This window comes from Carcharhinus amblyrhynchos, chromosome 15, assembly GCF_965287045.1.
Source record: "Carcharhinus amblyrhynchos chromosome 15, sCarAmb.v2.hapA, whole genome shotgun sequence".
In the NCBI taxonomy this organism is placed as follows: Eukaryota; Metazoa; Chordata; class Chondrichthyes; order Carcharhiniformes; family Carcharhinidae; genus Carcharhinus; species Carcharhinus amblyrhynchos.
The window spans coordinates 74,582,153-74,606,147 of NC_137338.1; the positions used below are offsets into that span (position 1 = coordinate 74,582,153).

The following is a 23,995-nucleotide window of genomic DNA, read 5'->3' on the forward strand; positions in this document are numbered from 1 at the left end:
AAAAAAAATGTTCCCATGACTGATGATGCACTCCACCCTTGTGGTGTCCACGAGTCATGGAAGGCCTGAAGCATACTTGATGACACTACATGCTTCCTCTTGAGGGACACCCAGGTCAAAATGTACCTGCGGAATGGGGGCACATAGTCACTGAACAACACCTTTTCCTCAACTGCCTGCTGCCTGGACAATTATTAGTCACTTTGGCCAGGCCCAGATTCGTAAGAAAGTCCTCTGATCTGCCTGCCACCACCCTCCCTTATCCCTCCCTTCCAAGCCCCTGCCCCCCACCCCCAAAACCCCCAGCACTGGGTGGCAAACGATCAGGAGGGCAGGGCTGAAGTGCAAACAAACACTTCTATGGTAAAATAGAGGTCTCCAACATGGAGGACATTACAAAGGGGGACCTGACTATCTTAGACAGCAGAATAGAATGCTACAGTGTATCTGGATGGTTGTTGAGGGTAAGAAAGTGGAGGGTGCGCAGTAGAAGTCTGAACAAGAAATGACTCTATGCAAACAAGATTGACACCAATGGGATTTCCATGAGACAGCTCAAATTGTGGGGCTGAGGTTCCTAAGGGAGAGACCCAGGGCCAGTATGGAATTCTGTCTGAACAGCGGTTGGTTCAGACAGTTGTTCACCACAAGCTTGAGCTGACCAAGTATAATTGGGGCTGAATGTCATGTTTTAAAGGTTTTGGATGGCTTTGGCCATGTGTGAGATATCAAAAGATGCATAACACACAAGTTCTTGTTACGCCATCCAGCCTGCCCACTAATCCCCCTTTCCACCCCTGCACAACACACAAGTTGTTGTCACACCATCCAGCCTGCCCACCAATACCCCTCCCCCCCATCCACCTAATAGAAGAGATACATAACCAGCACACACCATCAGAGCGGGGGCTCAGCATAAAAATATCTACTTGCAGGGTCTGAAGGTGTAAGATTGCTACCAGTGTGCAAAGGCACACTACGCCTGACTGCCTTCAGTGGAAGACATAATATCACAGCAGCAACCTAGCACATCCTTTTGTCCCAAAAGAAGTCAATGAACTTCTGCTGTTCATCTTAGTGATAAATTCTGGGGAAGGATAAAAGTACCAAAACATTGCAGCCATCAGTTGGTTTATGAGTAGCATTCAGCTTTAGTAGCATGCGGAACAGTCCTGTCTAGTGTTCTAGGCAAATGGTGACTTGGCCTCCAACTCCTGTCAGGCGGTCGATTTCAATTTCTTAGTAGGGCTAAGATAGACTCCCACATAAAAGAGATATATGGTCCTCCAGGTGAAAAGGCTGAGCTCCCTCAACAGGAATTCCATCTGCCATTGACCAACCAGGATATTGGAACTCTTTTCCAAGTTGATCCTGTTATAGCATACGGTGGTTACATAGGACATAGAACAATACAGGCCCTTTGGTTCTCGATGTTGCGCCGAGCTGTGAAACCTATCTAAAGCCTATCTAACCTACACTTTCCAATATCATCAATATATTTATCCAATGACCATTTAAATGCCCTTAATGTTGGCGAGTCCACTACTGTTGCAGGCTGGGTATTTCATGACCTTACTACTCTCTGAGTAAAGAACCTCCCTCTGACATCTGTGCTATATCTATCACCCCTCAATTTAAAGCTATGTCCCCTCATGCTAGCCATCTCCCTCCAAGGAAAAAGGCTCTTACTGTCCACCTTACCTAATCCTCTGATAATCTTATGTGCCTCTATTAAGTCTTAACCTTCTTCTGTCTAACAAAAACAGCCTCAAGTCCCTCAGCCTTTCCTCATAAGACCTCCCCACCATATCAGGCAACATCCTGGTAAATCTCCTCTGCACCCTTTCAGTTACAGTTTGGTAGGGCTTAATGAAGTTTACGTGGTCATAAATAAGTTAATTGTTGGTATTTATTAACTGCAAGAACTATAAACATAAGTACATAGATACGTTAGATACAATAAAGAGTACAAGCTAGGCAGTGTCTCCATGCTTGCTAGTACACATAGTTCTGTCCAACACCAGATTGGAATCTAAGTGCAGATCATGTGTTCTCTTATATCATTGTGTGCATAGTACTGTACTCAGTCCCACATTAACCCTATATGTGCCTGACCCTTTACTATACCACCCCTCACAAGTCTTATCCAGTTATTCTAGTTTATCCTATATATTTACTTTGTTATTGCTACCCTATTTCCTTCAAATCCTTTCAGTTCAAAGGTTCAGTGGCCTGGAGGCCTTATAAGTGATATTTTATTTACACTACAGTCAGAAGAATGGTAGACTCTTGCAGTTAACACGCTGTTGATTTGGAGGCTTTTCTGGCATCTGGAAATCTTTTCATCCCTTTTCCCAATGTTTCTTATTGAACTGCTCTTTGTTGATTTAACAGTTGTGATGATAAGTGGTTGTTACACCGTATCATTTCTTGTGGGATGTATGGACATTGTGTTCATCTCCATATAATTTTTTCCATCTTCTTCCTTCATTTAATGGGTCATGTCCTATGTGATGGAAATCGGTCAGTCATGATACAAAAATATGGCTTCTTCACCAGCTCACCTCTGCATTTTTTTGTCAGCAATGAACTGCTGCTACTTTGTTGTAGCATCCCCTGTGGTGTTATGCTGGCTGGGAGTTGCAGTGTTGGCTCAATGGTCGCAGTGTTGACCTCATCAACAGTCGTCAGAGCTGGTGGTTGAGGCTGTTCTGATTGTTGGTTACTCATCCTCCACTGGATGTTTTGTGGTAACCATCTAAGTGGTTGGCTGGCCTGACCAGTGTGGAGGGCTTCTGTAACAAAACCAAACAATCCTGCTCCACAAAGGGAGAAGACAGTTCAAAGCTGATTCATAGATTCCTTGTCTAGCAATAAAGTCGTCCACAATAAGGTCTATCAAATTAAGCAATGTGTTAACCAATTCAACTTTTATCTTTTTATCCAGACCCGAAGCAATGATGTCTAAGGAATCTTTTTCTCTGAAGTCCCCAATTATGTGATTGATTTGGGCCTACCCAAGGCCCAGATCAATCTGTATATGTGGATTTGTGATCTACGGTTACAAATATAAAAACATAGGTTCAGTTTTAAGAAGTTACTGAAATTAAAGATAACACCTCTGTCTATTGAAGACAAACTTGCTGGTTGTGGCAGGCTCCTGCTACAGTGACAATCACACTCAAAAAAATGTGAAAAAAATGTAAGCAATGGTTGCTTGACTTGGCTGCCTACAAACTTCTCCATTTCAATGTTTAGCTTTGAATCCTTGCCTTTGCAGGCCTTTATTCACAATTCTTCCAATTTCTTTTCTTTTCGGAGTGAGCTCAGTTGCTGCATATTCAGACCTAACATACTCAGATTTTACAAATGGCGTTTTGGATCTGCAATTTCTGACTCTTAAATGATTTAATGGCTTGCCCAGGACATGCTGTATCCTGAAATGTAAAAGTTTCAACTTACCCTTCCTTGATCTGTTGACTCTGCATTTTTGAATTGTAGCTGGACTTCCAAGAGAGCCCATGGAGTCATTTGCTGCAGTAAGAAATTTAAAATTGCTGCTTTCAGCTTCCTAGCCTTTCTTCGGCACTTTTCCCTCACAATTTTTCCTCTGTGTATTTGTTTCTAAAACTTTCCTTAACATCAGAATGCTTTTTTGACTTTTTCTTCAGTCTTCCAGCATTTGTTTTTCCCTCTCTGCACCTTTTACGAGGTGCGGTAGACAGAGGGGAACTGGTGGATGTGGTGTTTCTCGATTTTCAGAAGGTGTTTGATAAGATGCCGCAAAAAAGGTTGCTTCAGAAGGTTAGGGGGCATGGAGTTAGGGGTAAGGTGTTACCGTGGATAGAGGATTGGCTGTCTAATAGGAGGCAGAGAGTTGATATCAATGGGTGCCATTCTGATTGGCGGTTGGTAACTAGTGGAGTGCCGCAGGGATCGGTGCTGGGGCCTCAGCTATTTACCATTTATATAGATGATCTGGAGGAGGGGGCTGAGTGTAGGGTGTCGAAATTTGCTGATGACACAAAGATGAGTGGAAAAGCAAATTGTGCGGAGGGTGTGGATAGTCTGCAGAGGGATCTAGATAGGCTGAGCAAGTGGGCGAGGACCTGGCAGATGGAGTACAATGTTAGCAAGTGTGAGGTTATCCACTTTGGCAGGAATAATAGTAGGAGGGATTACTATTTAAAGGGCGAAAAGCTGCAGCATGCTACGGTGCAGAGGGACCTGGGGGTCCTTGTGCATGAGTCGCAAAAACCCAGTCTGCAGGTGCAGCAGGTGATCGAGAAGGCGAATGGGATGCTGGCCTTTATAGCGAGGGGGATAGAATATAAAAGCAGGGAGGTCTTGCTGCAGCTGTACAGGGCACTGGTGAGGCCGCAGCTGGAGTACTGTGTGCAGTTTTGGTCACTGCACTTGCGCAAGGACATTTTGGTCTTGGAGGGAGTGCAGAGGAGGTTCACTAGGCTGATACCAGAGATGAGGGGGTTGGACTATGAAGAGAGACTAAATAGACTGGGTCTGTACTCGTTGGAGTTTAGAAGGATGAGGGGAGGTCTTATAGAGACGTATAAGATAATGAAGGGGATGGATAGGGTAGAGGTAGAGAGATTCTTCCCGCTCAGGAATGACAGCAGGACTAGAGGGCACAGCCTCAAGATAAGGGGGGAGCAGTTTAGAAGGGAGTTGAGGAAGAACTTCTTCACTCAAAGGATGGTGAATCTCTGGAATTCTCTGCCCGTTGAAGTGGTGGAGGCTGCCTCGCTAAATATATTTAAGTCACGGGTAGATAGGTTTTTCGTAGGCAAGGGAATTAAGGGTTATGGGGAGAAAGCGGGAAAATGGAACTGAGCCACTTCAGATCAGCCATGATCTTATTGAATGGCAGGGCAGGCTCGAAGGGCTAGATGGCCTACTCCTGCTCCTACTTCTTATGTTCTTATGTTCTTTTGGTTTTTCCATTCATTGACACCATGTTGTAGAGTGTTAGTTACAGTTCAGTAACAGGTTTTAATGAAATTTTCTGGCCATAAAGTGGGTTAACTGAATGCATTTATTAACTACAAGAATATTGACATATATACGGTAAACGGGTACAAGTTTGGGGCTATCTCTATGCTTGTTAGTACACATGACTCTGTCCAACACCAGACTGACATCTAGGTGCAGGCCATATATTCTCTTGCATTATTGTGTGGGTGGTATTTTACTCAGTCTCGCATTAACCCTTTATCTGCTAGACCCTTATACCATAATCCCTAACAGAGGATGCCACTGTAAATTTGTTGGCATTCATGCATTCTCCAGAGGTCAGTTAGGCCCATGAACATGAGGATCATGGTATTAATGTAAGCCATACCCGGATTGTGCAAGACCAATCTGGATCAGAGGCATAGAATAGATGCCATGCAAACAGCGTACAACTAGCCAGACATAGGGTAGCATTTCTCATCCAAAGCAAAGGATCCATTATCCCCAATTAGACATGCTTTGGCAATGTACATAAGTCAGAGGATCCATTACCCTCAATTAGACATGCTTTGGCAATGTACAGAAGTCAGAGTATGCCTAAAAATGTGTCCTGAACCCAAATGCTTGCAAAGTCCCAAATAAATATTCATGATCTATCCTGTCAATCACCTTCTCCTGATCAAGAGAGAGGAACACAGTAAGAAGTCTCACAAAACCAGGTTAGAGTCCAACCAGTTTATTTGATAGTAACCCCACAAGCTTTTGGTAATGGTGTCTCTTCGTCAGGTGTGTGACGAAAGGACACTGTTTCTGAAAGCTTGTGGGATTACTATCAAAATAAACTGGTTGGACTCTAACTTGGTGTTGTGAGACTTCTTACTGTGTTTACCCCAGTCCAACACCGGCATCGCTACATCAAGAGAGAGGAAGACAGTGAACAGATCAGCCCTCAGAATAGTGGATCAGTTCTAGCCCTCTGGGAATAAAGAAAAAAGTCTCAGACATCATAGATGGTATGGCCCTGGACCACGTGGTCCGGTGAGGTGCCAACTAAGTTGGATTGTTCTTGCCTAATTGAGCTATTGTCAATGAGCTGCTAATTCAACTCTTAAGATAAAACTGGTGCTCAGAAGCAATATCCTAGAGGTCTTTTGAGACAACCAAAGAGATGCTGATATCACCAGATATTTTTAGCTTACTGTGACTCAGAACTACTTACTATCGTTGCTGCAGATGTATCTTCTACAGAATTGGGAGATGTGCTGTTTCAGATACAGATATGAAACATGGGCCAGTTTAATATGCATCCTGTTCACTTACAGAGACTGAATAGCAAAAGAAGTATTTCTGCCAAATGGGCTCATGAAACATTTGCAGATATGATCTCGGTTTCCACTTCAAGTTAGAGACAGACCACAAACTTTTAGTGACGTTCTTAAATTCTAAAGAGTTAGCAAAGATGCCTCCATGATACAGCGATACACACTGAGGATGAGGATGAGGTTTATTGTATGGACATCTGCTCCAGGAAAGCAGCTGAACACAGCAAATGCTTTCTCCCATGTTCCAGTGGCAAGGTCTAAACAAGGTGCTAGAGCTCTTGTCAAAGAGGTAGAAACAGTTTGCATTGACAACAATTACAGCTCTACTGGCAACCACTCAACAACTGAACAAAATTAAAGACTCACAGAAATTAAATGTGCTCAGGTAGAAGAGTACTGAATCAAAGGATAACCAGCATATATGCCACACGATCCCAGTCTCAGAGAGTACTCTGATCAGTGAGGACAGAGTTTATGTTTTACTCTATGACAGAGAGGGTTATATTGGAAGTTCTAAGACTCAATCTCCTGCAACAGTTGCAGCAAGAGCAATCTGGCATCACAAAATGTTGAATTGGAGCAAGACATTCTATTTGATGGCCAGATTTCTCAAAGTCATTGGGCAAGATAATATCAAAATACATTACTTGTGCTAGTCATCATAAGGAGACAAGATGAGTACTTTTCCATGTGGAACTATGACAAATGTCATAAAACATGCAACTTTAAAGACGTTCAACCAGGAGAACCCATTTGGATCCTAGAGGAAGATCACTATGTACAAGTGGTTGAACATACACCCGTTCCACAGTCCTACCTCCTTCAAACTAAAAATGGTACAGTGAGATGGAACAAACGCACACTACTTGCCGCCCAAAAATAACCTCATATACATTTGAAGCAGTCACCTACTCAATCAAACAAATTCACAATCACTTCCAGAGAAACAGAGGATCAGTCAAGTAGACAAGAGAAACCGCTGCAGCAATTGTCCCTATAAAAAGGAATGGAAGTCAGAAACTTGGGGAGGAGATATAGCACAATGGGTAGAATCAGAGACTTGGGGGAGATGCAGGAGAAGGGTTTAAGTGTATAAATGCTAATGAGACAAAGTGTACATCAACAGAGGAACTGATGCAATATTTCATGACTTTGCTCACATCTGCAGACTCTTGTGGTAAGATGTAGACACAGTAAGAGATATTCCAATAAAGTTAGCCTTTCCCTTACCTCAGCAGACTCTAAATATTCTGAAACAGTATGAATTTGATCACTGAGCCAGAAAAAAACGTAAAAACTGAATTACACCTACATATTTAATTTTAAATGTGAGTGTTGCCTTTTAAGAAGTTATTTTTGCAGAAGTACAGGTCTTGTGAGAGATAAGCCTCAGCCTTGAAAAAGTCTGGCAGAAATCCAATTTGACAATTTCAAAACACTTGTACCAGAGTTTAAGAAAGCTACTACGAAAATCAAATTAAAGACACATTTTACTGACCTTTTTCAAATATCAAACACCAGAAACTGAAAATTAGTTAAAGAAAATGAAAAGGATAAATAGGAGAGATATGCTGTCTCCTTTTCTGCTGTATAATGTTGAAGTTTTAATTGTGCAAACTATTGTTTTCTTTACTTTTGTTTCTTGTCTATAGTTCTCTAACTGTTGCTTGTAAAGACACCTGAAGAACAATGGAAGATGATGTAATTTATCTTTGTTTCGTGTAATGGGCCATGTGAGAATCCCACTGAATCTCACTTAGGTTTGGAGCTGTAACTGACAGAAATGAGTGACTATGACAAGTAATGTGTTAAAGCACATTTTTTTGAATATTGAATAATGATTATAATAATGACATGACAATCATAATTGTTAACATAAAAGGAAAATAAATAAAAAGAAATATAACTTTATTGAAAGGAGAAGGCACTTTATAGGAAAAATCAAAAATGACAGATATTTCTGAAGCACAAACAATAACCCAATAACCCCAAATTGGTCTGTTGCACGACAGCTCCCCAAATTGATACATATGTTACCATCCCCTTGGCACTATGATCAGACACTCCATTCCTGACCCTTCCTCCCATCTTCAGTGATGACTATTCTGTTATGGCTGCAGCATCGAGTCCTCGAAACACATTTAAGCCAAATTCCTGGTTCTGTTCCAGTCTTCTGTACATATTTTGAATACTAACGATGCAAGTTGACCATGAAGCTATCACTGATTGTCATAAAAACCCATCTGGTTCACTAATGACCTTTAGGGAGGAAATCTGCCATCCTCATCTGCCTTCCTTATCTAATCTGACCTACACGTGACTCCAGATCTACAACAATGTGATTGACTTTTAATTGGCTTCTTAAATGACCTATCAAGCCACTCAATTCAAGAATAATTAGGGATATGCAGCAAATGTTGGTCTTGCCAGCGATGCCCACATTCCATGAAATAATTTTTAAAAATCAGAAAATGCCACAAGTCGCAATAAGAAAGGATTACACATATTTGTAATAGGCGATGAAGAATGGGAAATCCTTACATTAGTGGAGATCTACAATCAATTAATAGGCCCAAATTAAGCCAGAGCCACTAGGGGAATAGTGTTTCTGTGTAATTTATCTGGATCATAGTTTGAAAAGGTTATATTCGGTAGTAACAAGGAGCAGGAAAGAAGGGTTCTGGAAAATTGGATATAATCTGAAATAAAACATCTTTCAAAAGTTTAATTTAAAGGGGTAAGACATGACTGGAGTGCTCCAAGCCGTAGTTTGCTCCTCTTGCTCCGTGGCAGGCTGGAGACAGTTCCAGTCCCCTTGCTCAGCATGTGTGTAGGAAGTGTCTCCAGCTACAGCTCCTGGAAGGTCAAGTTTCAGAGCGGGAGCGATGGTTGGAGACAGTGTGGAGCATCCACGAGTCAAAGAATATCGTGGATAGCACGTGTGGAGAGGTGGTCACACTGCAGGCTCAGACTCCGCAGGCAGGAAGGGATATATGTCTTTGGATACTGTTGAGGGGAATGACCTCTCTAGGGAAAGCAGCAGCAGCCAAACTCATTGTTCCATGGTTGGTTCTACTGCAAAGGGGACGGTAGAAAGTATAACAGTGCAATAGTTTTGGGAATTCAACTGTAAGGGGAATAGATATGCATTTCAGTAGCCACAATGAGACTCCAGGATGATATTTTGTTTCCCTGGTGCTAGGGTCAAGGATGTCTCAGAGCGGCTGCAGGTCACTCTGAAGGGGAGGGCTAACAACCAGTGGTCATAATGCACATTGGTATAAATAACATAGGTAAAAAAGGGATGAGGTCCTGAAAGCAGAATACAGGGGGCTAGGAAGAAAGTTAAGAAATTGGGTCTCAAAAGTAGTGATCTCAGGATTACTAAGCGTGCCACATGCTAGTCAGAGTAGAAATGACAGGATATATCAGATAAATATGTGACTGAGGAGATGGTGACGGGGGAAGATTTCAGATTCCTGGGGCATTGGGACCGGTTCTGGGGGAGGGGGGACCTGTAAAAATTGGATGGGTTACACTTGGGCAGGACTGGGACTGATATCTTAGGGGGAGTGTTAGCTAGAGCGGGTGGGGAGAGTTTAAACTAATTTGCAAGGAGGATGGGAACCTATGTAAGGAGTCCGAGAAGGAGAGAGCAAAGACAAAATTGGGGAGAAGGTTCCAACGACATCAAAAATCAGGAAAAAAGTTAAAAGAAGGGAGAACTTGGGAGATGTTATTAATGAAAATGTTAGAATTCAAAAAAAGGTACAAAAACTAGCATAAGGGCACTTTATTTGAATGCTCACAGCATTCGAAACAAGGTAAATGAGTTGATGGCACAAATCATTGCAAACGAGTATGATTTGGTGGACATTACAAAGACATAGTTGCAGGATGGTTATGACTGGGAGTTAAATATCCAGGGGTATCAGACTGTTTGGAGGGACCAACAGGAAGGTAAGGGTGGTGGTGTAGCTCTGATGTTTAAGGATGACACAGTACGAAGTCTCACAACATCAGATTAAAGTCCAACAGGTTTATTTGGTAGTTCTGACCACTAGCTTTCAGAGCGCTGCGCAGGTAAGTGGGAGTTCTGTTCACAAACAGTACATATAAAGACACAAACTCAATTTACAAAATGATGGTTGGAATTTAAGGATGACATCAGGGTGGTAGTGAAAGATGATATAGGTTCTATGGATAAAAAGGTTGAATCCATTTGGATGGAACTTAGAAATAGTAAGAAGAAAAAGTCACTGATAAGTGTAGTCTATAGGCCACCAAATAATAACATCACGGTGGGGCAAGAAATAAACAAAGAAATAACTGATGCATGTAAAAATGGTACAGCAATTATCATGGGGGATTTTAATCTACATATCAATTGGTCAAAACAGGTCAGTCAAGGCAGCCTTGAGGACAAAGACACAGAATGTATCTGCGATAGCTTCCTTGAACAGTATGTAATGGAAACTACAAGGGAACAAGTTATCCTAGATGTAGTCCTGTTTAATGAGACAGGAATAATCAGTGACCTTACAGTTAGGGATCCTCTCAAAAGAAGTGATCACAGTATGGTTGAATTTAAAATACAAATGTAGTGTGAGAAGGTAAAATCCAACACCAGTGTCTTGTGCTTAAACGAAGGAGACTACAAAGGAATGAGGGCGGCATTGGCTAAGGTAGACTGGGAGCAAAAACTTTATGGTGGGACAATTGAGGAACAGTGGAGGATTTTCAAAGCAATCTTTCACAGTGCTCAGCAAAAGTATATACCAATGATAAGGAAGGACTGTAGAAAAAGAGATAATCAGCCATGGATATTTAAGGAAATAAAGGAGGTTATCAAATTTAAAGAAAAAGCAGATATAAAGTGGCAAAGATTAGTGGGAAACTAGAAGATTGAGAAATCTTTAAAGGTCAACAGAAAACCACGAGAAAAGCTATAAAGTAAAGTAAGATGAATTATGAGAGTAAACTAGCTCAGAATATAAAAAGATAGCAAAAGTTTCTACAAATATATAAAATGAAAAAGAGTGGCTAAAGTAAACATTGATCCTTTAGAGGATGAAAAGGGGGATGTAATAACTGAAAATAAGAAAATGGCTGAGGCATTGAACAGGTATTTTGTGTCAGTCTTCACAGTGGAAGACACAAATAACATGCCAAAAATTGATGACAGGAAGGTTATGGCAGGAAACTGTCATTATCACAAAAGAGGTAATGTTGGGCAAGCTAATAGGGCTAAAGGTAGACAAGTCTCCTGGCCCTGATGGAATGCATCCCAGGGTACTAAAAGAGATGGCGGGGGAAATAGTAAATATACTAGTGGTAATTTACCAAAATTCGCTGGACTCTGGAGTGGTTCCGCAGATCGGAAAACAGCAAATGTAACACCACCATTTAAAAAAGGAGGTAGACAAAAAGCAGGTAACTATAGGCCAGTTAGCTTAACTTCTGTAGTAGGGAAAATGATTCCTTGAATCTATCACCAAGGGAGAAATAGTGAGACATCTGGATATAAATTGTCCCATTGGTAAGATGCAGCATGGGTTCTTGAAGGGCAGGTCATGTTTGACTAATATGGTGGAATTCTTTGAGAACATTACATGCGCAGTGGACAATGGGGAACCTGTGGATGAGCTGTCTCTGGATTTCCAGAAAGCATTTGACCAAAGGCTGCTGCATAAGATAAAGGTGCACTGTGTTACAGGTAATGTATTAGCATGGATAGAAGATTGGTTAACCAACAGAAATCAAAGAGTCGGGGTAAATGGGTGTTTTTCTGGTTGGTGATCAGTGACTAGTGGTGTGCCTCAGGGATCAGTGTTGGGATCACAATTGTTTACGATTTATATAGATGATTTGGAGTTGGGAACCAAGTGTAGTGTGTCAAAATTTGCAGATGACACTAAGATGAGTGGCAGAGCAAAGTGTGCAGAGGACACTGAAAGTCTGCAAAGGGATGTAGATAGTCTAAATGAGTGTGCGAGGGTCTGGCAGATGAAGTACAATTTTGGTAAATGTGAGGTCATCCATTTTGGTAGGAGTAACAGCAAAATGGACTATTATTTAAGTGGTAAAAAAATTTCAGCATGCTGCTGTGTAGAGGGATCTGGGTGTCCTTGTGCCAGAATCACAAGGAGCTGGTTTGCAGATGCAGCAGGTAATTAAGCTGCTGGTGAAGCCACACCTGGGGTACTGTGTACAGTTTTGGTCTCCTTACTTGAGAAAGAATATACTGGCACTGGAGTGATGCAGAGGAGATTCACTAGGTTGATTCCGGAATTGGGAGGGTTGGCTAATGAAGACAGACTGAGTAGACTGGGGCTATACTCATTGGAATTCAGAAGAATGGGGGGAGATCTAATAGAAACATGTAAGATTAAGAAGGGAATAGATAAGCTAGAAGCAGGGAAGTTGTTTCCACTGGCGGGTGAAACTAGAACTAGGGGGCATGTTCCCAGGACATTGCTGAGCTCATAGTTAACTTTGGGATGCAAGAGCATTAATTTAGGATGCAAGATGCACAAATAGCAATAATCCAACTGAGAGACTGTGACCCCCCTCTGTCCTTAGATCTAAAATCCATAAAAACAGGACATCTCAGAAATACCTAGTTAAGATGCAAAAAGATTTTCTCCGCTCACTGTGCTACTCCAGTTGTGCAATAGGCCAGGAAATACTGGCCGGAGGGCTATTTTCTCAGGCCGTCTTTTATGGTGTAATCAGCCTCACGCCAGAAAACAGTGTAAGGCTGATTATCATATTGAAATTGACATTTAAATCTCATTAGCAAGCCCAGAACAGTATCGTTGGCCAGTGATCGGAACCAGCGATTGGTGAAGGGGATTGGGTAAGCCATCAGGAGGCTGACAACGGGGAGGTCAGTTCACGTGCGCTGATCTTCCTCCTGGAAGATTGGCCCATGTGCAGTGGCCCACCCAGAATGCTACTGACGGCCTCTCGGCTGGAATTTGACTGAATCCCTCAGCGGACTCTATGAAGCACAGTGTGCTGGAAACTCAACCAACTAAGTTTGCCCAAAAAATTGGGCACTTAGGTTTTTTTTGGGAAATTCGCCCCCATAATGTTTAAATTGTTCAAAAGGCCAGAGACTTGGGTCTTGTGAGGCTATAAATGGTAAATTGCAGCTTAACAATCAATTTCTGTGCTTCTGGCCAGAATTCTATTGTTTGCTCCTATTTGAAATGGACCCAGACAATCCCAATTGTGAGGTGAGTCTGTTAACAGCTCTGCAAGCAGTATGAGTTTTGATCTCTCTCTTTTGTCATCGTTCAGGTTGGGGAGCCAGTTTGTCTTCATGTGTGTTCATTGGTTACAAAGGGTCTTTACAATGCGGTGTGAGATTCCATAGGCTGAAAGAGGAATTATTTTGTTCTTTTAACTTCTGGCAGTGGCTCCCAGAAAATGGGCCAGTTCTGTCACCAGTGATTGGTAACAGCTTTTTTTTTGCTTCAATGGAAAGTCTATTTTTAAACATGGCAAAAGAACAAAGTTTTAGATTTCTCTTCATGTCATATGGATCTAACACAAGTCTGGAGTCTCAGTACTTCAGATTTTAATTTTTACTGAAAATATAGAAAGTACTTCTTAAAATTTCAGTCTCTTATTACTATCTCTTAATCCAATATTTTGTCTCCTCTCTTTATTTTGTTTTCAGTACCTGACATTGAATATAATGTTCCATATGATACTTTGCACATGTTAACACTTTTTCAGTTTGATTTATTAGGCCTAGTTTGGAGAAATCCCAGGGCACATTGTTGGCTGATAAGATCTTGCCATGAAAAAGCCCATAGCATGTATTATGGGTGAGTGCAATTTTAATAAATTATTTTGCAAAATGTTATGACCTATGAGGCATCTGTCACTTTGTTTCTTTATTGTGTGTTATATAAGCATTTACCTGTCTTTAATATTATGGAATAGATCTCCATTAGAATTTCCAGAAATTGGAATTGCATGCACTAATTTCATATAAAGAAAGACTTGCATTTATATCAGTGCTTTCAAAACTTTTTCCTGATGTTATCTCGTTTTAATGTCTCAGACTTCATGTGACTCTAGATTGAAAACGGGGTAGGTGAGGAGGGTTTGAGTTGTTCAGTGATCAGGGGGAGAGCAGGGGAAGAGAGAATTGTTAAGCGATGGAGTTGGATGTTGGAGAATTGTTGAGCAGGTGGGTGAGAGGGCTGATTTGCTCTGATAAAAGTAAAGACCCGCTTTGTTTTTGCAGGCTGTGAGTATCATAGTAATCAGGCCACAGAGAAATGATTGATTAAGACTCGCCCTCCAATAAAAAAAACATTTAAAGGGGTCTCACAGCTGTTAAAACTCAGCGTGAGCTTCATGGAACTTTGGAGCTTGGAACCCTAAAGTCTCGGCCCTCAACCCCACTAGGGTCATGACCCATAGTTTGGAAACCTCTGATTTATATAGTGCCTTTCATGATCACTGGATATCTCAAAATACATCTAATGGAGTACTTTTCAAGTGCAGCCACTATTCCATGTAGGAAACACATTTAATTTGCGCTGAACAAACTTGACAAACAGCAATGTCATAATGATCCAATCTACTTTTATGTTTATTGAGGGATAAAGATTGGCCAGGGAAAGGTAAAGTTGCCATGGTCCCAAATGACCTTGGGCTGCTCTCCCCTTTGAGGGGGAGTGCTAACTGGTGGTGATTTAATCTGAGGGTCACCTCACCTAAGGCAAGGAACAAGGCTGAGATGAGGTCTTCATGAATAACCGGAATACCAGGGAGAACTTCCCTGCTCATCTTCAAAGTAGTGCCATAGGATCTTTTATATCAACCAAACAGGCAGATGGGGACTTAGTTTAACCTCTTATCCCAAAGGTGACAACTCCAATAGTGCAATTCACAATCAGCATTGTGCTGAACTGTCAGGCTTAATTTTTGTACTCATGCCCTTGGTATTTGAGTGATGATACTCCCAAATTTCACTTTTCTCCTCAATCACACTCCAGCTAAAAAATCTGAGATGTAGCCATTAAGACAGTTTTTCATATAACCCATTGTAAATTTAAATATTATTCCTTAGCTACCTGACTATAAATTGAAATGTAATTCCCCAACGTACTTCATCACATGACCCACTATTAATCTCAACATAGTTTGTTATGGACTCTACTGTAAATCTGAATGGATTTCTTCACCTAGACCACTATAAATATGAATATGGCTCCTTACCTTTTCAATTACACATTCTAACTGAAGCGATACAGAAAAACAACACAATTCAGTTTTTACAAACTGTGAATGCAATTTCAGTACTCATATTAAATGAGATCTTGTCGCAGTTTAAGTATCAAAAGTTAATTTCTGATTTGTCACACCACTTGTATATTGGTTTCACACTTCATATCATTTTGTGAACAATTTTATATATTGCTAATTGCAATTACATTTCCTTATGATCATACCTGTACAAGTTTGACTCTAAATTAAATTAGATGTATTTAGTATCTTTTAATTCTAAAATGGATCTGGGTATTCTGGTTTATGAATCACAAAACATTAGCATGCAGGTACAGTAAGCAATTAGCAAAGCTAATAGAGTATCATTGTTTATTACAAGTGGAATTAAATACAAGAGTAGAGAGGTTATGCTTCAGTTATACATGACATTGATGAGACCACATCTGGAATATTGTGTACAATATTGGTCTTATTTAAGGAAATATGTAAATGTATTGGAAGCTGTTCAGAGAAGGTTTATTATAGAACCATAGAATCCTTACAGTGCAGAAGGAGACTAATCAGCCTATTGTCTGCATCAACTCTCTGAAAGAGCATCTTACCCAGACCCAACCCCAGCCCTATCCCCATAACCCCGTGTAATTCCCATGGCTAATCCACCTAACTTGCACACCTTAGGACTGTGGGAGGAAACCGCAGTACTTGGAGGAAACCCATGCAGACATGAGGAGAACATATAAACTCGACACAATCACCCAAGTGTGGAATCGAATGCAGGTCCCTGGCACTATGAGGCAATAGTGCTAACCATTATGTCATCGTGACGCCCAGTTTAAGACTAATACCTGGAATTGACAGGTTGTCTTATGAAGAAAAGCTCAACAGGCTAGGCTTGTATCTGTTGGGAGTTTAGAAGAGTAAGAGGTGACTTGACATATATATATAAGATCCTGAGGGGACTTGACAAGTGGATGTGGAGAGGGTCCATAAGTTTCCTATTGTGGAAGAATCAAGAACTGAAGGTCACTGTTTAAAAACAAGAGTCGCCCATTTAAGACCGAGATGACATTTTTTTTCTCTCAAAACTTTTTGAGAGTTTGGTATTTTCTTCCACAAATAGTGATTGAGGTAAGAGTATTTGAATATGTTTATGGCAGCAATAGATAGATTCTTGATGAACAAAGAGGAGAAAGGTTATTTGGGGTCGATAGGAATGTGAAGCTGAAGTTAAAGTTATATTAGCCACAATCTTATTGAATGGCAGAGTAGGCTCAACAGGCCAAATAGTCTACTGACTTGAATATTCGTATGTTCATATCATTGTCTCATGGAATGTAAGAACAGGAAACTAAACACATGCACAGGATACCCCCGCAAAGGCAATAATTCCCCAATCATTCATCAAGTAGTTGTTTTGACTGTTGAATTTCATTTTTGACAATTCTGCAAAACAAATAAAAGATTTCTATCGTACAGCTGCTGCAAATTAGATCTAAAGGAATGATATAAGAAACCGTCTGTTGTGATCATTGGTGACAATTACTCAGAAGCAATTGAGTCATTTCCTCAGCAGATTTTAAATGTTCGAGACTTATCTGAGCAAACTGCTCTACACTCAGAGGACAGTGCAGTTTGCAGGTATTTTTTGAACAGGTAAGATTGAAGCTACTTTCCTTTGCATAGTGGAAGAAAATTTGTTGGATATCAAAGTTTAGCCTTATTTATTTTTAAAGACTTAGCTCAAGGTTAATTTGTTTTAAAGTTATTTGTAAAATCATGCTTGCTGAAAGGACTTGTACTTTATGTGTAGTTCACAGACAAGAATAGATTGTAGTTTATTTAACTCGTTCAGAGAAGGGAGTTGGAAAATCTTTTTCTAGTCCTCCTTAGATATGGGTGTGGTGACAAAGGACTAGAAAATTGCAAATATTATACCTTTATTCAAAAAAATGTCTGGATTAACCCAGCAACCCCAGATCAGTCCTTTGAATGGTTAATAAAACAAATGGCATCTTGGTCTCACTATATTGAGTACAAGAGCATGGAAGTTATACTGAACCTTTATAAAACTTTGCTTAAGCCCTAACTAGAGTGTTACATTTAATTCTGGTCTTCATACTTTTTGAATGATCTGAGGGTCCTTGAAATGGTATAGAGAAGACTTACCTGAATATTTCCAGGGATTGGAATTTCAAGTTACAAAGTTAGATTGGAAAAATTGAGTCTTGATGCAAAAGAGATGAGGGGAGATTTGATGGAGTATATAAGATTGTGATGGGCTTAGATAAAACTCTGCCAATTAATTGATGGCACAAGGACTTGGAGACCCAAATTTAGTCTTGGGCAAGAAATTCAGGGGGACTATGAGGAGGAACTTTTTTTTATTTAGCAAGTGGTAATGACCTGGAACTTGCTGTCCAGTAGGGTGGTGGAAGCTGAATGAATCAATGATTTCAAAGAGAAATTGGATGAGCACTTGAAGGAAATAAAATTGCAGGACTATGATCCAGTGCAGGAGGGAGATTGACTGGATTCCATGGTGAGGGTTGGCATTGGGTTAAATGGTCTCCTCCGAGATGCAAATTACTCTGTGACCTGCCACTTCTTTATTCTTTGATGTAATGTGGGCATTGCTGGTAATGCTGACAATTGTTGCTATTGCTAATTGCCCTGGAGAGAGGGTGGTGGTGAACTCTCTTCTCAAAAAACTGCAGTCCACCTAATGCTGGCATATTCACAAGTCTTGTAAGGAAGGAAGTTTTAGAATTTTGATCCAATGTCAGTGAATTAACAGCAATATAGCTTGAAGTTTAGATTAGTGGAGAACTTGCATATGCTGTTCCCATATGTCCACTGCCCTTGCCCTTTATGGTGGCGTAGTTGCAAATTTGGAAGATCTTGTTGAAGGAGGATTGAGTTGTTGCGGTGCATCTTGTCTCTAGTAGACCAAATCTAGTACTCACCAGATCTGTAAAATTGATTTAAGAACATAAGAAATAGGAGCAGGAGTAGGCCATCTAGCCCTTCGAGCCTGCCCCGCCATTCAATAAGATCATGGCTGATCTGTCGTGGCTCAGTTCCACATTCCCGCCCTCTCCCCATAACCCTTAATCCCCTCTCTTATCAAAAACCCATCAACCCGCGTCTTAAAAATATTTAGCGAGGTAGCCTCCACCACTTCAACGGGCAGAGAATTCCAGAGATTCACCACCCTTTGAGTGAAGAAGTTCCTCCTCAACTCCATTCTAAACTGCCGCCCCTTTATCTTGAGGCTGTGCCCCCTAGTCCTACTATCCTTTCTGAGCGGGAAGAGTCTCTCCACCTCTATCCTATCCATCCCATTCATCATCTTATACGTCTCAATGAGATCTCCCCTCATTCTTCTAAACTCTAACGAGTACAAGCCTAATTTATTCAGCGTCTCCTCATAGCTCAACCCCCTCAACTCCGGCATCAGCCTAGTAAACCTCCTCTGCACTCCCTCCAAGGCCAAAATATCCTTGCATAAGTACAGCGCCCAAAACTGCACACAGTACTCCAGCTGCGGCCTCACCAATGCCCTATACAGCCGCAGCAAGACCTCCCTACTTTTATATTCAATCCCCCTCGCTATGAAGGCCAGCATCCCATTTGCCTTCCTGACCACCTGCTGCACCTGCAAGCTGGGTTTTTGCGACTCATGCACAAGGACCCCGAGGTCCCTCTGCACCGTCGCCTGCTGCAGTTTTTCGCCACGTAAGTAATAATCCTTCCTACCATTATTCGTACCAAAGTGGACCACCTCGCACTTGCCAACATTAAATTCCATTTGCCATTTCCTGGCCCATTTGCCCAGCCTATCTAGATCCTTCTGTAGACTCTCCACACCCTCCGCACAATTTGCCGTTCCACCAATCTTGGTGTCATCAGCAAATTTCGACACCCTACACTCGGTTCCCTCCTCCAGATCATCTATATAAATGGTAAATAGCTGAGGCCCCAGCACCGACCCCTGGGGCACTCCACTAGTCACCATCTGCCAATCCAAATAGCACCCATTGACCCCCACTCTCTGCCTCCTATTTGACAACGAATCCTCTATCCACGCTAACACCCTACCCCCAACTCCATGTCCCCTGACCTTCTGCAATAACCTCTTGTGAGGTACCTTGTCAAACGCCTTCTGAAAATCAAGAAAGACCACATCCACCGGCTCTCCTCTATCCACTGCCCTAGACACATCCTCATAGAACTCCAGTAAATTTGTCAGACACGACTTCCCTTTAACGAAACCGTGCTGTGTCTGCTCTATCAAGCAATTCCTCTCAAGATGCCTCGCTATTTCCTCCTTGATGACGGATTCTAACATTTTACCTACAACAGACGTTAAACTAACCGGCCTATAATTCCCTGCCTTTTGCCTGGCACCCTTCTTAAACAATGGCATAACATTAGCCGTTTTCCAATCTTCCGGCACTTCCCCGGAATCCAGCGACGTCTGGAAAATAACCACCAAGGCATCCACTATCACCTCCGCCATTTCTTTCAGAACCCTCGGATGCATTCCATCCGGTCCTGGGGACTTGTCCACAATCAGCCCCTCCAGTCTGTCGAGCACCGCCTCTCTAGTAACAGTAATGTCATTAAGACTCTCCAGTCCTACCACCTTTCCATCTCTAACACCCGGCAAATTATTCACATCCTCCTCTGTGAAGACAGAAACAAAAAAGTTATTCAAGACCTCAGCCATATCCTCATCCCCTACCACTAAGTCCCCCTTCTCATCCTCTAAGGGACCAACGTTCACCCTAGCCAGCCTCTTCCTTTTTATATATTTATAAAAACTCTTGCTATCCTTTTTTATATTAAGCGCTAGCCCAGCTTCATAGTTTCTCCTACTACCTTCTTTATCAACTTCTTTGTCAATCTTTGTTGACATTTAAACCTCTCCCAATCCTCTTCTCGCCCACTACTCTTAGCTACTCTAAATGCCTCCGCTTTTAATTTAACAGTTTCCTTCACCTCCTTCGTTATCCACGGCTTATTACCTCTTCTCCTACGGTCCAAGAAAGATCTCCTTAAAGATCCTCCACTGCTCCTCAGCAGACCTACCTTCCAACGCGCTCCCCCAGTCCACATTCGCCAATTCTTCTCTCATCCTACCGTACTCCCCTCTGTTCAAACAAAGGACACACGTCCGGGAACCCACTTTTTCCTCCTCCATCTGCACCAGAAACTCCACCATACAATGATCACTCTCCCCAAGAGGATCCTTCACCGCAAGGTCCCTAATTCTACCCGCCTCATTACATAACACCAGATCCAAGATAGCTCGCTCCCTCGTCAGCTCCAACGCACACTGTTCCAGGAAACTATCCCGGCTTTGATCAACCCCATGGCAGGATTCTGAATTGTTTGATTTAATACCAATTGGTCGCAGAAACAATTTATTGACAGTTGACAGTGATCAGTATAATTTAGTGCTTAAGCAATTATTTACAGCATTAATCAGGAATCACAGTACTCTTTAAACATTGGATAACAAAACATGTATCAGTGGCTAAGTGATGGAAATACTTAGCAAGCTTGGCAGTACTTGTGGAGAGAGAAAGGTTTGAGTTACATATGACTTCTCTTCAGAACCCTTAAGATGTATTCAACTCACATTAAATTTGTTTCCTTCTCCACAGATGTTGCTAAGCCTGCTGAGTATCTTCAGCACTTTTTGTTTTGATTTCAGATGTCCAATATCTGCAGTGCTTTTGTTTTATTTTAATCAGTAGTTGAGTTCCCTTTGTCTCTCCTCCTGAATCTCCTATCTGTCTTTCCCTTGCTTATACAGCCCACTTTTCATCTTGGTGTTTGGGGGCTTGTGCCCTGTCAGATAGTCTGGTCCCATTTCCCCACACTTTGGGCTCTCTCCCACTTCTTTCTTACGCACTTATTTAACTTAATATCACTTGCTCATTGCCAAATCATCCTAATGGTCTCACAATCACAAAACGTTCAGTTCTAATCTCTTCAGTTTAATTCAGTTAATGAGTTAGTCTGGTGTTGTTTGGTGCATTAGGATTTTTTTTTGGTTCATTGATATATGGTAATGAGGTTTAATGTTATCTGATGCATTTAGGTAGTCAGCCAGTAATGGAGTTTAATATCAGCTGGTGCAAGGATACAAAGCAGTTGCACAGCCTTTTGCAATGCTAACTTCTGCAAAGTAAACTTTTGCAAAACCAAGTATGCTATGCCAAGAATCAGCTTTGTCTTCCTTCAGCAGGCCCAGGAAGGGTTTATTATCTGTTACAATTGTAAATTTTCATCCCTATAAAGACTAGTGAAATTTTTTAACTGCAAAGATTACCGCCAGTCCTTCCTTTTCAACCTAGGCATATCTTTGCTCTGCCATGTCAGGGTCCTGGAGGCATACACTATTGACTGCTCTTGTCCGTTCTGCCACTTTGTGCCAGGATTACGCTAACTCCATGTGAGTGGTACTGACAGGCAAATACAAATTCCTTCTTGGTGTCATAATGTACCAGTACATTTTCGGATGAGAATTGCTGTTTAATTTTCTTGAAGGCCCCGTCCCAAGTTTGTCCCTTTTTTAGCAACTGGTGGAGGGAATGCAGAATGGAGGCCCTATTCTGCATCAATTTCCCATAGTATGTTATCAGTCCTAAAAACAACTGTAGCTCCTGGATGGTTGTGGGGGCTGAGACATCTTTTATTGCTCGCACCTGATCCTCCAGAGGATTTGGCCCAACTTATACACTTTGTACCTGAGATAGTTTACTTGTGGTGCGAAAAAGACACATTTTTCCCTTTTCAAAGGCACTCCCACTACTGCAAATCTCCTGAGAACCTTCTCCAGGTTCTGCAGATGTTCTGCCCTTGTTTTACCTGTAATGGGGACATCGTCTAGGTAGATGGCAACCTGTGGTAACCCCTGTAGGATGCTCTCCCTGGTCCTTTGGAATATGGCACAAGCTGACAAAACCCTGAAAGGCAATCTTTTATAATGGAAAAGGCCTTACAGAGTAATTATTGTGGTGAATCTTTGCAAATTCATGTCCAGCTATAGTTGCAGGAATATGTGGCTCATGTCCAGTTTTGTAACTAGAAGTCCTCCTGCCAACTTTGTGTACAAGTCCTCAATTCTGAAAATTGGGTATTTGTCTAGCTGAGTATAACAATTTATTGTCTGTTTGAAATTGCTGCAAAGGCTCGCCAAGTCATCTGGCTTTAAGATAGGAATGACGGGTACTGCCCATTCCGTGAACTGGACCAGCTTTATTATTCCTTCATGCTGTTACCTTTTGATTTCCGCATTGACCTTTTCCCTTAACGGAAAAGGTACCAGTCAGATTTTGTAGAACTTTTGGACAGCCTCCAGGTCGACGTACAATTTTGTCTTGACTCCTTTGATTGTCCCTAGGCCTTCCAAAAAACCTCTGGATATTTGCTCAGGGCCTCAATCAGGCGACCATTTTCCAGCTGGAAGATATTTGTCCACTCTAACTGGATCTCTTTTAGCCAATTTCACCCCAATAGGCTTGGTCCTGAACTTTCCACTACCATTAATGGAGCCTAATTAATTGTTTCCCATAGGCAACTGACACATAGATTGTACCCATCACTTTCAGTAGTTTCCCTGTATAGGTCCTCAGCCTTGCTGAAGTTTTGGTCAGGGCTAAGGGTTGGCGTCCTTGTTAAACACTGTCTCCCCTATGACCAATATGGCTGCACCTGTGTCAACCTCCATTAAAATTGGACGTCCATTAAGTCTCACTGACAATTTGGTGGGTTCTGATTTTATCATCACTACGCACAGTAGCTGTTCCTCAGAGGTAGGGGGAGCTTCCAGGTTGTGTATTCTCCTATCCCTCGGTCAATATGTTCTTTTCTGCTTTTCCTCTATGCATCCTGACACTGGCAACCATCGCAATGTTGTGTCGGGCAGGGCTCTACAGGAACTGCTGTCACTCTGGGCTTAACCTGACTTTGTCTAGGTGCGGTTCTATAAGCGAACTTGGGCTCCCTTGTATCTGAATCCTTTCAGAGGGCTGCTATGTGGTTGCCTGCCCTATAGTGGTAGTTCCCTAACCCAGTCCCCCTGATGTTGGCCTCTATCTCCATCAGGATACCTTGGAGCTCATGCGCTCCGCTTGCCGCTTTTTCTACCGACAAGGCCAGCTGTAATGCCAATTTACAGTTCAGCTGGACCTCTGCCAACAGGTGTTTCTGTATAGTCATATTGTTAATTCTGCACACCAATCGGTCTCAGAGCATCTCCGAATTCGGAGTCCCCCCAAATTCACAAGCCTCCGCCAGATGTCTTAGCCTTGTTAGGAATCTGGTGATTGACTCCCCTGCTTCTCTAAATGTGAAGTAAAAACAGTATCTCTGCAGAATCGGGGGTGGCTTAGGGTCATAATATTCTTGAACTAAGTTTGACAACTCTTAGAAAACTT

The 23,995-nt window shown here is 41.8% G+C and overlaps 1 protein-coding gene across 2 annotated transcripts in view; it reads left to right on the plus strand.

Annotated features, from left to right (window-relative positions):
- Positions 1-23,995, plus strand: part of LOC145353447 (cysteinyl leukotriene receptor 1-like) — a 176,969-nt gene that overhangs the window by 120,115 nt on the left and 32,859 nt on the right. Inside the window, exon 1 of one of the 2 annotated variants that reach the window (XM_080204229.1) lies at positions 17,166-17,198. The exons of the other annotated variant lie outside the window; for it this stretch is intronic. The gene's annotated coding sequence lies outside the window, so the exon portion shown is untranslated. Of the gene's footprint in view, positions 1-17,165; positions 17,199-23,995 lie in introns of those variants that run through there. 2 annotated transcript variants of the gene reach the window in all.